The sequence below is a fragment of the Tamandua tetradactyla genome, chromosome 1, assembly GCF_023851605.1.
Source record: "Tamandua tetradactyla isolate mTamTet1 chromosome 1, mTamTet1.pri, whole genome shotgun sequence".
NCBI classification, from domain to species: domain Eukaryota; kingdom Metazoa; phylum Chordata; class Mammalia; order Pilosa; family Myrmecophagidae; genus Tamandua; species Tamandua tetradactyla.
Genome location: NC_135327.1, coordinates 7928006 through 7945352, shown reverse-complemented (window position 1 = coordinate 7945352; position 17347 = coordinate 7928006).

The following is a 17347-nucleotide window of genomic DNA, read 5'->3' as shown; positions in this document are numbered from 1 at the left end:
GGATTATTCTGCCTTTATGAAATGGGATTTAAATTAAAACGTGGCTTTTCTAGGGGACATACATCCTTTCAAACCAGCACACCTTGTTAACTGGATGACTTCCCCAATAAAATCTTAATGCAGATCCCACCCCCCAAAAAGAGGAAAGATTGCTGGGTGAACAGAAATGTTGAATATAAAAAGGGTCTCTCCTAAAAGATTAAGGATTCTTATTTCCACAAGGTCATTCCTGGATAGTATTGAAGAAATGGTTAAAGCTAGTCCTGACAAATGGTCGCAGATCTCTACAGCAGTTTTCAATTTCTTTCTTTCTTCTTCTTTTCATTTCTTTTCTTTTTTTTTTTTTTTAACTTCAATCCATATTAGGAAATACCTATTTATGTTCTGAGTCCAGAGGAGTGCTGGAGCCAGTTTGTATGAGTCTCAAGAGCTGATTGTTAAATTTACAGGACTTCTGTAAGCTGACTGTTAAATGCAATTGTTTTTAAAAATCAAATCATATAAACAAACACAAAATAAATACTCAAGACTCATCACTTCCTAGTTGTTTTTGCACAACATATTATCTCCACCCTTGAAGTATTGACATGCATTCTATCTATATGGTAGAGGTACTATATAACGGAGAGCCACTGTGCATCTCTTCCCAATTCCATGTTCAGTGATGCCACAGTGATAAAATCAGCATGAACGAACCTGGCAAAAGCTACAAACCAGGGCTTAATTTATTTTATTGAATTGCTTTGGGCTGCAACTACATTTGTCAAATCATACTTGAATTGAAACCATAAGTTTTCTCTGGATACAAGAGACCAGCAAAAATCTTTTTTTTTTTTGAAAAAAAAAAAAAGCCTTCTGTGAGAGTCAATTGTCTATATAGGACTTAATAAAGAGGAGTCATATATATTCTATTATTGATTGTAAATTATGTGCTATGCATTCTTTATATCAAGAGAAATTTATAATAAACTTCTGTACGTATATACTTACACATTTCCCCCCAAAGAGCTAGTTGGTAAACATTTACCAGCAAACCACTTGGGACCCAGTTTACACATAAAAATATATATGTAGGGACTTCTTGGAAGATGGCTGACTAGGGTAGATCAAGATTAGACCTGCTCCATGGAAAAATTAGAGAAGGGACAGGAGGGCAACTGAGGCAGCAATTCGGGAGTGGCTGACCTGGAGAGCCTTCTGCACCACATGTGGCAGCCCTGGTTGCAGAAGCCGAGGAACTGAGAGGCAGAAAGCTGGAGACTGGCGCACAGCTACAGAGCCCGCAGAGTGCACAGACAGGAGTGCACAGATGGGAGCACAGGACTAGGAAATAAGCCAGGCCTTGTTCTTTGGACGCGCTACCCTTGCCGGGGCAGCCCCATGGCCATCAACTCACCCTACACCTCACGCACTGAAATCCCCCGCTCACTCCCATTCCCCGCACTCCAGGCGCCCCCACCACCAGCCCCCAGTGCACATACCTGCCCCCACCCCCACCCCAAGGGCAGCCCAACGCACCTCTCCTGCACCCCACCTGAGTACTACCTCCCCTTCCCTGTTCCCTGCAGGCTGTTGCCAGCACATAAAGTTCCCTGTTCCCTGCAGGCACTAACCTCCATACCTAGGCTACCCCTGCCCCCCCCCCCCCCGCCATAGTGTCACACAGCCTTACCCCGGCCCTGCTGAGCTCTGTGCATCCGCATGCATCCAAGTTGGAAAGGAAGAAGTAAAACTCTCATTATTTTGCAGATTATATGATATTATACTTGGAAGATCCTGAGAAATCTACAGCAAAGTTACTTGAGCTAATAAACAAATTCAGAAAGGTGGCGGGATATAAAATTAATGTGCAAAAATCAGTAACATTTCTATACACAAGCAATGAGCTAGCTGAGGAGTCAATTAAAGAAAAAAATCCATTCAAAATAGGAACTAAAGGAATCAAGTACTTAGAAATGAACTTAACATGGGATGTAAGGGATTTGTACACAGAAAACTACATAACATTGCTAAAAGAAATCAAAGGAGATGTAAATAGGTGGAAAGACATTCCCTGCTCATGCATAGGAAGGCTAAATATAGTTAAGATGTCAATTCTCCCCAAATTGATCTAGATCCAACACAGTATCAATAAAAATTCCAACAGCCTACTTTGAAGATTTGGAAAAGCTAACTACCAAATTCATCTGGAAGGAAAAGAGACCCCGAATAACTAAAAGCATCCTAAAAAAGAAGAATGAAGTGGGAGGATTAACACTCCCTGACCTTAAAACCTATTTTAAAGCCACAGTGGTCAAAACAGTATGGTACTGGCACAAAGATAGAAGCACTGACCAGTGGAATCGAATTGAGAGTGCAGAAATAGACCACCAAATCTATGGTCAACTGACTTTTGACAAGGCCCAAATCCTCTGAACTGGGACAAAATAGTCTTTTCAATAATTGGGCATGGAAGAACTGGATATCAATAGCCAAGAGAATGAAAGAGGGGTGGACCACGGTGGCTCTAAGGCAGAATTCTCGCCTGCCATGCCAGAGACCCGGGTTAGATTCCCGGTGCCTGCCCAAGCCAAAATAAAGAGAGAGAATGAAAGAGGACCCCTATCTTACACCATACACAAAAATTAACTCAAAGTGGATCTAACACCTAAACATAAGAACTAGCACCATAAAGCTTCTAGAAGAAAATGTAGGGAAACATCTTCAAGACCTAGTAATAGGAGGTAGATTCCTAAACTTTACACCCAAAGCACAAGCAACAAAAGGAAAATAGATAAATGGGAACTTCTCAAAATCAAATGCTTCTGCACCTAAAAAGACTTTGTCAAAAAGGTGAAGAGGCAGCCAACTCAATGGGAGAAAATATTTGGAAATCACATATCAGACAAAAGTTTGATTTCCTGTATACACGAAGAAATCATAAAACTCAACCACAAAAGGACAACCCAATTATAAAATGGGCTAAAGATTTGAATAGGCATTTTTCTGAAGAGCAAATGCAGATGGCTCCAAAGCACAAGAAGAGGTGCTCATTTTCACTGGCTATAATGGAAATGCAGACTACAATGAGATACCACCCCACATCTATAAGAATGGCTGCTATTAAACAAACAGGAAACTATAATGTTGGAGGATGTGGAGAAACTGGGACACTTATGCACTGCTGGTGGGAATGTATAATGGTGCAGCCACTATGGAAGACTATTTGGCAGTTCCTTAGGAAACTGAATATCGAGTTGCCCCATGACCCAGCAATAGCACTACTTGGTATATACCCAGAAGAGTTGAAAGTAACAACACAAACAGACATTTGCACGCCAATGTTCATAGCAGCATTATTCACAATCAACAAAAGATGGAAACAAGCCAAATGCCCATCAACAGACGAGTGGATCAACAAAATGTGGTATATACATGCGATGGAATATTATGCAGCAGTAAGACAAAATGACTTCCTGAAGCACATGACAAGATGGATGAGCCTTGAGGACATAACACTGAGTGAAATTGGCCAGACCCAAAAGGATAGATACTGTATGATTCCACTTTAATGACCAGCATAAAGGTATAATCAGAGGCTTATAATTCAGAAGATAGGGGATTTAGAGATGCATAGAAGCTAGAAATGGGTAAAACAGTAGCTAATGAGGTTGAATGCCAATGTAAGGAAATAGATAGGAGGGAAGGTGATTCTCTAGTGGGTCTGTAAGTAATTTTACTATATTGAATATGAACAAGATTGAAAGGGGTTGTATAGACCTACGTGTCCAACTGATGAACACTAGAAATATGAATTAATTCTCACAAGAATTACTTCAAAGATGTGATTCTTGTATAAAGAGTGTTTTAAGTCCAGGGTACAGGGGGATATCTGCTGTTGCCTGCTATGAGCTATGTTCAAAATGAAACCATCAGCACTACCACAGCAACAGCAGAGGTAAATAATGGGGTGAGGGACAAGAGTTAAGATGAGGTTTAGATTTCCTATTTGGCAAGGGTGTGTTTATTGGTTTTCTTTCTCTCGGGAACAATGAAATTATCTAAAATTGAGAATGCTGATGGCCTGTGGACTTTGGGCCCTCTACATGATGCCTGATGAATACAGGTGGCTGACAGATGCTGTTCTAGTTTGCTAGCTGCCAGAATGCAATACACCAGAAACAGAATGGCTTTTAAAAAGGGGAATTTAATGAGTTGCTAGTTTACAGTTCTAAGGCCGAGAAAATGTCCCAATTAAAGCAAGTCTATAGAAATGTCCAATCAAAGACACCCAGGGAAAGATACCTTGGTTCAAGAAGGCCAATGAAGTTCAGGGTTTCTCTCTCAAGTGGAAGGGCACATGGTGAACACAGTCAGGGTTTCTCTCTCATCTGGAAGGGCGCATGGCGAACATGGCATCATCTGCTAGCTTCTTCTCCTGGCTTCTTGTTTCATGAAGCTCCCTGGGAGGCGTTTTCCTTCTTTATCTCCAAAAGTCACTGGCTGATGGACTCTGCTTCTCATGGCTATGTCGTTCTACTCTGCTCTTTCTGAATCTCTCATTCTCCAAAATGTTTCCTCTTTTATAGGACTTCAGAAACTAATCAAGACCCACCCAAATGGGTGGAGACACACCTCTACCTAATCCAGTTTAACAACCACTCTTGATTAAATCACATCTCCAGGGAGATGATCTAATTACAGTTTCAAACATACAATACCGAATAGGGATTAGAAGAAACAGCTGCCTTTACAAGATGGGATTAGGATTAAAACATGGCTTTTCTAGGGTTCATACATCATTTCAAACCAGCACAGATGCACTGACAGAGAAGTAGATTGGCGAATGATGGTGTATACCTATGAACAAAAGTTGTGCTGCTACAAAAAGGAATAGTCGTGAGGCATGCAACAATGTGAATGAACATGTGGGACGTTTGGTGAGACAAAATAAACCAGAATCGAAAGAATAAGAATGGAATGGTCACCTTTAGAAAATGCCTATAAGAAAACAGGGGCCTAGATTGTAAGCTTTTAGAGCAGACACATTAAGTCTAGAGTAGTGATTATTATTTTTAGATTTTTAGAGTCTGTTATATATATATGTATAACCTGGTATTTAGAGATAGAAACAAAGCCGAACAGGTTGGGGTTAAAGTAGTTCAGAACTTAGGGGTAAGGAAGACAGTGTCTATATTTTAGAACCACACATACTCTTTGAGACCAATGGAAGAAAGGTTTATTTGTCTGGAACTGAAATTTTCTATAGTGCATAATTGAATTCAACTTATCTGTACAGTTCATTTGAACAACTGAAACACAGGGAGCACAGAATAAGAAAGACATCCTTTAATCCTTTATAGATTATTGTAATGCCTGGATACATCCTAGAGTATATTAAGCAGATAATCAAAACGTATTGGCAAAGTCCCCTGAGGGATGGGAGAAAAATATGGAACTATTAAACCTTACCATCAGGCACTGATACAGTGCCAAACTTTAGGGACACCCAAATCAATAGGCCATGCCCTCGATCAGGAGGCTTACTACCGACCTAAGCTTACTCCTGTGAAGCTTAAGTAGGTAGCATAGAAGCTTAGATTACCAATAGGCATGCCTAAAAGTGACTTCTGGAGGGCCTCTTTTGTTGCTAGGATGTGGCCTCAGTCTCTCTAAGCCCAACTCTGCAAGTGAAATCATTGCTCTCCCCGCTACGTGGGACATGACATCCTGGGGTGAAAGTCTTCCTGGCGACGTGGGAGATGACTCCCAGGGATGAATCCAGACCTGGTACCATGGGCTCAACAATTCCATCCTGACCAAAAGTGGAAGAAGTGTAATTAATAAAGTATCAGTGGCAGAGAGAGTTCAAATAGAGGCGAGAGGCTACTCTGGAGGTTGCTCTTACACAAGCTTCAGTTAGCCCTCGCTACCTATCATAATCTGCCAACCCCCAATCAGGACATCCCAGCCAATCCTAGAGAACACCTAGGGCAATATATAATATTCCACAAGGGTTCCATGCACTAGGGTAACTTTCCAGAAATCTGCAAGCTCCAGATGGTACCCTATTCCAGAGAAGTCCTGCAACCTAGTGTAGCCTCTCCAGAACATCAGATAATTCTCCCTATCCCATATTAGTGACAGGCCTTTCCAATATGGAAAATTTATAATGGCAAGAGCCCAAATACCCCTAAAGAGAGGGATGGAAAGATCAAAGGTGATGGTGAAGTTATACAGAGAAGATAGGATTTAACAAATGAATATGAATGCAGAATCATTAAATGGATATCTCTTTTAGTCTCCAGTATTTTAGAGTAGCTAGAAGTAAAAACCTAAAATTGTGAAAATGTAACCCATGTCAAAGTCTGAAATATGTTCTACAACTAATTGTGGTGCTGTGCTTTGAAATTTACAACTTTTTTTGTATATATGCTATTTTTCACGAAAGAAGGAAGAAAGTTGATTGTGTAGATAAAAAATATTTAAGCCCTTTAGCCTCCAATATTCTGGAGAAGCTAGAAGGAAAAATCTGAGAGGATAGTATGGTAGCCCATGACAAACTCTGGAATCTGTCCTGTAACTACTTTTTGAAAAGTGCTTTGAAAACTATTGCTTTTTTTTCTTTGCTTTGTATATATGTTATACTATACAATAAAAAAGTTAAAAAAAAACGTAAAAAATATATATGTAGCAAGTAGCTGAATATATATATATAAATGCTAATAGATAAACAGAAATAGCTACAGAGTTTCTGTTTCAGAGTATGACTGAAACAAGTTTCATGACAATATTTGCCTCTACAGTGTGTGAGACATTCTAATATTTCATATTCTGTTCAATTTTTTAAAGTTACTTCTCATGACCCACCAAACTGACTTTGTGACTCACTAAGGGTGGGGACCTACAGTTTGGAAAACACTGCACTAGGGCATTTTAAGGCATTAGAGAATGCTATCCCCAACATCGCCCACCAGGGGGGGATAAAAGTCCACAAATAACAGGGTTCTACCTGCCTGAGGCCTCAGTGGTACCAACAAATTGTTGCTATTTGTTTCTCCATTTATACATTCAACAAATACTTGTTAATACCTGGCAGGTGCCAGGCACTGAAGTAGACACAGTGACGGGAGTGGAGGTCAAAGGCTAAGTAAATGGTCTCTGACCTTAAACTCTAAAGAAGGTGATAATCATTAATTCATTCACTCAAAGAACACATCAACTATTTACCGCGGGCCCAGCTGTGGGCTAGATGTGGGTACTTCTGGTGTTTTATTTTGAGGGTTGAGTGTCCTCTGTAACTGAAGATTTATCAATGTAGCACCCCCTTAAAACAGTTTTCCAGGTTGAGGCAGAAAATGTGCAAGATGAGCCTGCAGTCTTGTCAAACCAGAAAGATTTGACAAGATTGGCAAGATTGACTGCTAAGGTCATTTCAGAAGGATACAGGAGTCAACAGAAAGGAATTGCACAGGCCAGAGATGGGCCAATTTGAGCAAGAATAAGAGTAATAATTGCAATGGATGGAAACACCACAAATATGTTTAAATTCATGGACTCATAATGATACTTTATAAACTAACTGGTCGCCTTTGGAGGAACTCCCTCATTTTTTGAAAACTGGTAAAGGAAAGAATCAGGCCCGTTTTTGCCTTTCCTATGTGAAGTGAACCACTGAGAAACCAAAGAACAGATGAATTTTTTGTAGTACAAATATTCCAGCTAATAAATAAATAAGGAATGGCAGAGTCAGAATATCACCATATGTAACATCGAAGTAAAAATGTTGGTTTGATTGCAAAGAATGGTGAGAAAGGGGGAAAATTCAACTTCCCCAAGTTGAATTCACAAGCAGTGGGGACAACCAAAGCTATGGTCTGAGCCCCCAGTCTTGGGGTTTGTTCATATGAAGTTTAACCCCACAAATGATAGGTCAAGCCTACTTAAAATTAGGCCTGAGAGTCACCCTCTTTTGTTGCTCAGATGTGGCCTCTCTCTCCAGCTAACACGACAAGCAAACTCACTGCCTCCCCCTGTCTACGTGGAACATGACTCCCAGGGGTGTGGACCTTCCTGGCAACGTGGGACAGAAATCCTGGAATGAGCCGAGACTCAGCATCAAAGGATTGAGAAAACCTTCTCGACCAAAAAGGGGGAAGAATGAAATGAGACAAAGTGTCAATGGCTGAGAGATTTCAAACAGAGTCCAGAGGTTATCCTGGAGGTTATTCTTAGGCATTAAATAGATATCACCTTGTTATTCAAGATGTAGTGGAGAGGCTGGAGGGAACTGCCTGAAAATGTAGAGCTGTGCTCCAGTAGCCATGTTTCTTGATGATGATTGTATAATGATACAGCTTTCACAATGTGACTGTGTGATTGTGAAAACCTTGTGTCTGATGCTCCTTTTATCTACCTTGTCAACAGACGAGTAGAATATATGGAATAAAGATGAATAATAGGGGGAACAAATGTTAAAATTGAAATGCTGGTGATCGGTGAGGCGGAGGGGTTGGGGAAATGGTATATATGAATTTTTTTGTTTTCTTTTTATTTCTTTTTCTGAATAGATGCAAATGTTCCAAGAAATGATCATGATGATGAATATGCAAAAAAAAGTTGGTTTGAAACATTGTTGAGACATCCTCATTAAAGAAAAGAATGTTTGCAGATATTCATAAAGAGAAATATTTAATAAAATAAATAGCATCATGTTAAATCTCTAAAAATCTATCTCATAAGGCTTAAATGTTTAAAATGAGATTATCTTTTTTTTTTTTTCTTGCATGGGCAGGCACCAGGAATCAAACCCAGGTCTCCAGTATGGCAAGTGAGAACTCTGCCTGCTGAACCACCATGGCCCACCCTTAAAATAGAATTATTGTAATGTGGCCTGTTGCTCAGAATTTTGCCTTAGGATCCTTAAAGTTAGATTTTTCAGGAGCATATGACTTCTTGTTTGCTACTGAAATGGAGAACTATAACCAAGAATATTGTCTGCTACAAAAAAAATAACATTTTCTCATTGAATGCTATGTGTAATTATATAAATAAACTCTGAATATACGTCACTTTTATTGCAAGAATTTGGAGTTTGTAACATTTATCTTGAAGTTGAAGTCTGTCTTAGACAAATAAGCACCCTGCTTTTCGAATTTTTTGAAAGTCGCTTTTACTTATCTTTATTTTTATGGTGGTTTGAGTTTTTTGAAAAATGTAAACTATTCCACACTAATCTTGTGGAATAGTTGCATGGAAATAATCTGAGATTATGATTGTGCTTTAACCAGTTTGGACATGAATATGTATAAACTAAAGGAGATTTAAGTTTCTGTTGCCTTCTCATAAATTTTGTTCTAAGCAGCATTACATTAATAATTTCACTGATTCATAAAGAGATTAAATTAATTCTGTTGCGGTAGACTACCAAAAAAAAATGTGAGTGTATGCTTCTATTTGAAAAAAGATCTTTATTTTGACAAAGATCTTGGTCTGTTTTAAGGTAAATTGGCCTGTATCACTTAAAGGGCAAATATGGGCTGTCTTCATGTATTAGGAGTATCATAAAAGATTCTATTTTAAATATACTTTGTAATTCATTTATTTATTTTTTTGTCTCGCCTTCTTGAATATCAGGAACATAACCTGTTTTATTCGTGGATGAATCCCAAGGGTCTAGAAAAGTGCCTGGCACATACTGAGCACTCAAAACAATTTTTTTTCTTGAATACATTAAAGGATCATTAGTAATGATCCTTCTTAAATTTAAACTGTTTCTTTATAAACTACAGAAAACATATGACAGAAAATAATAATTATGTATTATTATTGTTACGCTAATCTGAAGGGGTTCGCAACATAATTAATTGTTGGGAAAGGGGTTTTCTGGTCCAGGAAGTCTGAAAGATGCTGTGATATGATGATAATGGGTTAAATAGATGATGTTTGGGGTCCATCGAGAAGAGGCCCCATCTGGCCAGGGAGGAGTCAGGGAAGAAAGCGTTCTTGGAAGAGATGACTTCTTTCTAAGCTGAGGTCTGAAGGATTGGGCTGAGTTTAGCCAAAGGACCAGTGGGAAGTGCTGAGTCCAGGAGGAACTGGTGTCTGTGAAATAAGTCACTCCCGAGGCGCCGGGAGAGGGTAAGAAGGAAGCAGCCTGGTAATCCTCCCAGTCCAGCAGCCCCTTTGTCCCAGGCTCCTGGCCAGAGAGCTGGAGTATTCATCTCAAGGCCAATTCCTTCCTCCTGAGTTCTCCTCTGAAATGTCTCTCCTTTTATTGACCTCTGGCCACCTCTCCTTCTGGCTGGAGGGGATGACTAGCCACTCCCTGGGGTGAAGCAGCTGAGGAAGGCCAGTGTCTGCCAGGGGCCGGGCTGCCTGCCTGCCGGGGATGGGTTCGTGTCCCCTGGCTGTGTTCCCAATGCACACGGTCCCAGGCTGCCCATCTCCTGGGCCCAACTGGGCACGGGGTCAGCAGGGCCGGCGCCAGAGGGCAGGGATCCAGCTTCGCTCATCTGCAGACCCCAGCCAGAGCAGCAGGAGGGCTGCTGGGGACCCAGAGCTCCCCTAACACCCTTGAACTCCCTCCGCTTCCTCCTTCAAGCATGGTCTCCTGCAGACTCCAGACGTTTCTTTCTCAGGCCTGAAGCCTGGAAGCAGGGAGCTTTCTTTGCCTTGAAAGAGCCTTGGTAAAAATCAGAAAGGAAAGCAAGGAAATAATTATCCCAAGAGTCAGGATAGCGGTTGCCTCTAGGATGGAGGGAGGGCACAGGGATCAAGGGGTTTTGGGGTGCAGGCAACGTTCTGGTTCTCGACCTGGGGATAGTTTACACAGGTGGTTGCTTTGAAATCATTTATTAAATTACACATTGATATTTTATAAGTTTCTATCTATGTATGTTACATTGCACAATAAAAATGGCATTAAAAACAAAATCAAAGAACATTGACGGGACTGGGAATAAAATGCCTGGGTTCTAAAAAGCGCCACTGCTTGACTGAGGCTCAACTAAGTGCATTAATGCACTTGACTCTTATCCTTCTCACAACCAGCCCACAGGGAGGCCCTGCTATTGCTCCGCTCTACAGATGGAAACACAGGCACAGAGAGGCCAAGCAACTTATGCTGGGTCACACAGGTAGCAACCCAGCAGAGTAGGATTCAAATTAGAGTGGGTATGACCCATTGGGCCAGACCCTTAACCCCTACCCCACTCTACCTCCTGGGCCTGGGCAGGGCCACTCTGACCTCATCTACCTTCCACTAATAAGGATTCACAGGGGCACAGCACTTCGCAGAGTTTACCAAGTCAGAGTTTAGAGACGTGTGGTAGGTTAAGAACAGAGTCAGACAGATATGGGTTCAAGTCTAGTCACACTAGTAATAGCTGTGTGACTTTGGGCAAGTTACCTCTCCTCTCTGGTTCTTCACCACCAAAATGAGGGCGGTATTGTATGTGAAACTGCAGTTTGGCTGGATGTCTGGCACAGAGTGGGTGCACAATAAAAGGTCGCCCCTAAAATAAAGATCCTCATCTTTCTTCATCCCCTTATGGCACCTTGTGAAATAGTCAAGGCAAAGTATCACTGTTCCCTTCTTCTAAAAAAAAATTTTTTTATTAAGATATCTTCATGTACCATACAGTTCATCCAAAGTATACGATCAATGGCTCACAATATCATCACATAGTTGTGTATTCATCACTGTGATCATTTTTAGAACGTTTGCATCACTCCAGAAAAAGAAATTAAAAAAGAAACAACATACATTCCATACCCCTTACTCTTCCCTCTCATTGACTACTAGTATTGCAATCTACCCACATTTTTTTACCCTTACCTCTCCTTATTATTTATTTATTTTTGTCCTTATTTTTTAACTCATCTGTCCATACCTGGATAAAGACAGTGTCAGCCACAAGGTTTTCACAATCACAAAGTTACATTGTAAAAGCTAAAAGTTATACAATTGTCTTTAAGAATCAAGGCTCCTGGAACACAGTCCAACAATTTCAGGTACTCCCCTCCAGCTACTTCAATATACCCTAAACTAAAAAAGGATATGTATATACTGCCTAAGAGTGACCTCCAGGATAGCCTCTTAACTCTGCTTGAAATCTCTTAGGCACTGAAACTTTATTTTGTCTCATTTCTCCCTTCCCCTTTTTGGTCAAGAAGGCTTTCTCAGTCCCACGATGCTAGTCCTGGCTCATCCTCCCACACTGCCAGGGAGATTTACACCCCTGGGAGTCACGTCCCATGTAGCAGGGAGGGCAGTAAATTCACCTGCCATGTTGGCTCAGAGAGACAGGCCACATCTGAGCAACAAAAGAGGTTCCTTTGAGGTGACACTTGGGCATAATTATAAGAAGGCTTAGCCTATCCTTTGCAGGAATAAGTTTCATAGGGGTGAAACTTGAGATCGAGGGCGCAGCCTATTGAACTAGTTATCCCCACTGCTTATGAGTATATCAGAAATTCCCCAGGTGGGGAAGCTTAATATTTCCTGCTTTCTCCCTAGCTCCTTCAGGGGACTTTGCAAATACTTTTTTATTCTCTACCCAAATTACTCTGGGATGTATGGGGCCACAACACTAACCTGTACAAACCATAAGATCTCACTCCCTATTCAAGAGCTCATGTAATTATGGTGTTCAAATAAACTGACCATACAAATTAAATTAGATAATACACTGCCAAAAATATACATTTTGCACAAAATAAAATTCTCTTCCTTCGGTCTCACACAGAAGTTTAAGTTTTAAATATAGACCGTATCATCCTTTACCCTACCTTGTGATTTACCTTAGTCCTATCCAGATCAGCTTCCTTCATATCTCTAGCCCAAGTCTGATCACTATTTCAACGTATTGAACAATTCCTGATTGGGGTACTGCTGACTTTCAGAGCTTCAGGGCTCTAACTCTGAGTCTCAGGTGTCACATAAATGCCCGAAGTTCCAAGGAACGACCTGGTTGTACACAAGGGGCTCAGCATCTCAGAATTTAGAAATAACCAGGACAACTCCCGAGCAGAGGTGACGCTGTAAGAGCTGTCACTCTAGGAACCTTTACTATAAGCCCCAGCCTGATAACCCACGCCCTCAATTTCAAGTCTCCGAGTTCGTGTATTGCAATTAGTCCATGTGAGTGAGGCATGCTAAAATCTGTCTTTTCGTTTCTGCCATTTCATTCAACACACCGTCCTCAGGTCCAGCCACCTCGACGCCTCGCGTCAGCGTCCCCTGTTAACAGATGGGGCGCGTCTGGCTCAGATCCTCTCCCGTCACCGAAGTTCTCCCAGGAGGTTCCCACAAGTGCCTCCCCGCCTTCGCCCTGCTGAATTCTTGGGGGGCCTGGCACGCGGCGGCCTCGGCGGGAATGCGGGCGGGGGGCGCTGACGCGGACGCTTTTCCGCTCCAGCTGCGCGGGCCGGCGACGCAGCACATTCCGCTGCCGCACCTGGCGGCGCAGCTGCGCGGCTGGGACCCGCGAGGCTTTCCCAGCCTTCCGGGAGGGGGCTCTGAGGACGCCCCTGCCGCGTGGCCCTGCCAGCCCTCCAGCGTCCTCAGTTTTGGAGGAGCTGGTCCTCTCTGACGCACGCGAGGGTGAGGGGTTTCCTAGCTCAGCCCTGCAGTTACCCTGCTCAGAACCCCGAGGGAGGGGGCGGCGGTGGTGGTGGGGGTCCTTTGGAAATCAGCTCCTAGGAGTTGGGCTTGAATACGTAGACCTGCCCCCCACCTCACCCGCACCCCGAAAATGTCACCCCGGCCTGTTCTCTCCGCCTTCACTCCTTCCGCCTTACTGCACAGGGCCTGGGCACCGGACAAGGCACAAAGGAGAATCTGAGGTTCTCAGAGGCCCCGCAGCCCGCAGGACCTTGTACGCCCCCAGCCCCTGCTGACCTTTGAGCCCATCTCTCACACTCTTTACACTCCAGGCGCTCCCTAACTGCCTTTTCTCAGTTTGTCAAAGGAACCAAATTCCCTTGGCCTCAGGGCCTTTACGGTGCTGTCCCCTCCCTGTGCTCCTGGCTCCCACTCACCCCCAGGGCTCAGTTTTCTGTTTTCTGCGCAGTCATCACATATGACTCATAGGAACAGAAGTGGCTTTGATCATTCTTGAACTGTAGCTCTCCTACATAAAGTTTAGAATCAGCTTGCTGCTTCCACCAAAAACTGCTAAAATTTTCATTGAAATTGCATTGAGTTTATAGGTCAGTCTAAAGAGACTTGACAGCACATGTAAATGTTCTCATTAGGTTAAGGACAGGGCCATGAGCCACAGAGGATGCAAAGACCAGTGAGCCACAGCCCTCCCCTCCGAGAGCTTATTTGCTCATGGTCTTCCTCTTAATTTTGTTTCATTTCAGGAGAGAACATCTTATGGGGCCCATTTTATCCTTGAGGAAACTGAGGCTCAGAGAGATGATGCAACTTGCCCCAGGTCTTCAGGAAATATTGGGGCCAAGTCCCCCACCCTCATCTGTCTGATTCCAGAGTCAGCCCACCGAGAGCATCGCCTCGTCCAAACTGGTCATTGTATTTGGTGTGTACGTGTGTCTGTTTGTGTACTTGCACATGGGGTGTGTTTCCATGTATCCAGAGTGGAAAAGCATCTATATCTGAAGATGGGTGCACTCTGGGTTTGAGCAGGTGTGTGTGCATGTCTGCTCTATTGGGGGGTGACATCTATTTGTGTTGGTGTCAGGGTGTTTGGCTGTGTGAGTGTGGGTGTGTGTTGGGGAGGATATTGATGTGCATTGTGTAGGAAGTGTGCAACGGGGGGACAAGAATGGGAGCACAAAAATGGAATATACCTATTGGTGTGTTTAGTTTTTTCCTTGTGTAGGATTTTAGTATTATACTTCTCAAAAGAACTCAAATTCAGTTAAGCAAAGATTTTTAAATCACGTGCAACCCCCAACTTTTTAAATTGAGGTTTAACCTAAGTGCCCATACCTTGAGCGCACAACTGAATAAATTCCTACAGATGTGCCCCCAGATCAAGATAAAGAAGGTTTACTGCAATCCCATAGGCTCTGTCATGTCCCCTCTCAGTTAGAAACCCCCAAAGTAGACACTATTCTGATTCCCATCACCCTAAGTTGGTTTTGCCAATTTCTTGAGCATCTTACCAAATTAATCATGCAGTGTTTCTGTTTGGGGAGATTAATAGTGAACAAGCTATTTATTTAAAAAGCTTTGCTTTGTGTCTAAGCACTTTCCATATCTCACTGAATTTCTCATAAGGTCTGGGTAAGGTCACACCTATTTATTGTTCCCATTTTACAGATGAGGAAACTGAGGCACAGCTAGGCAGCGTTGACTCCACAGTTCTGGTCCTTACCCACAACACTTTTCTACCTCCGTCTAGGTAATCTGCTGAAGAGGTACCTGTGGGTGGCCTTTATTTTCTGCGGAGTGACAGGGACTGCCACTGCAGCCCGCTCTGCTGCTGCACTGTGGAGACACACCAAGCCACAGGGCCCACGGCCTGGCTGCCAGACTTATTTGCTATGTGCATTGGGGCAGGTTGCCTCCCTCTTTGAACCTTCTTGTCAACTGTTAAAGGAGGATTAAAATCTCTGTACATGGTTCAGGCAGTAACAGTTAGGTGTAACTGCATAAATTACTCCAGTACTGTTATTTTTTTTCAAGTGACAGGAAGTAAATTTTTTATGTGACACTAAGTCACATTAATGTGAAACTTCATTAGTTATTATGAGGGGTCCCCACAGAAGTCCCTCACATGTCCCAGTCCAAACACAGCCTGACTTTTATAGTATTTCTTTTGTTTCTTCATCATTTCCATGTCCGAGCGCACATCCGTAGATAGTAGTGTTTAGTCTTATCCGTTTTTTAAAAAATCATATTGTTTACTTCTTTACTGACTCACCTACCATCATTTTCATTTCCTTGCAGTTTATCTGTTGAAGAACCAGGGTGCTTGGCCTGAAAAGTTCTCTAGAGTCTGGATCACTGCCTCCCACTCCAAGCTCTTTCCCTCCTTCTGCTTGGATTTGGACTGACATGGATCTTGGTTCTACTCCTGAGTGCTGCTTCCTGGCTGTGTGACCTTGGACAGGTCACTTAACCTCTCTGAACCTGTTTCCTCAACAGGCAAATGAGGGGATGGCTTAGATGACGTCTAAGGGCCTTCCAGCTTTCTCAGTCTCCTCTCTCAAGCACCACAGTCCTGGACCACAGTCTCCTCAAGTCACTGGCTAAGAAGAAGCTTGGGTTAAAGAGTCAGAAGAACCCTCGCCTGAGTTCGGGGAAGCTGCTCCTAGTGGGAAGGTATGTGCTTTGGCAGCTGGAACTGTCTGGGCCGCAGGGGCTGGAATTCTGTATGTCTGGGGAGGACCTGGCTGGGGTGGCCCAGTCCCAGTGGGCTGGGGGTCAGGTTGGCACCCCAAACCCGGACTCTATCTGGAGCTTGTCAGAGTTAGCTAAAAGAGGAGGCTGGAGGGTTGCAAATGTCTTGACTTGAGCTTCTTATTTAGTATCTTTCTTGTTGCAAATCCCCTGCCCATTACAAAATTAATGTTTTTTTACTGATGGAGAATACAGGTAACCCAAGAGGAGAAAATTAAACTCTTTTTTTTTTTTTGCTCTCTCATTTAAGCACCAGCCAATTAAGTCATAAACTCTTTTTTAACCTAGAAGTATAGCAACCCAGAGACCAAGGGGAATTTAACAACACGCATGTATGCATACATGCACAGACACATACAAGCATGCATCACATGCATTCTCATGCATGTGTAACACACAAGCACACATGTGCTTGCATACACACCTGTGTGCACAAACACACGCGTGAACATGTACACACACTTACGGAATGCATACTGGGTGCCAGGCACTGTTCAAGGAGCTCCACAGATGTTGATTTGTTTCATACTCACGACAACACGAGGAGGCAGGCCCCATCATCACTTCTGGTTTCGAGATGATGTACAAAAAAGGGCGAGCAACTTGCCCAAGGAACCCCACTTAATGAGTGGAATAATGAGGATTTGTACCCAGATCCACAGACTTAACTAATTATGCCAGGCGATGCCATGTTTGAGTGGCATCTTAGTGAATGTCTTTGAGGCTTTTACTCTCTGTGCATCTAGATTTGGCTCCTTCTTGTATACTAACAGGTCCTGAGGTCAGACAGGCTGGGGTTTGAATCGTGGCTCTGTCTTGGACTGGCTGGCCTGCTTGACCCTGGGCTTTTTTTTCTTCATCTCTCTGGGACTCGGTTTGCATCTGTAAAGTGGAGAGTGATAAATACTCGCTTCCAAAGGTTGGCTGAGCTCATGGGTTTAAAGCACTTAGCCTTGGGGCTGAGCACAGGAGGTGTGATCAAATGGGGTCATA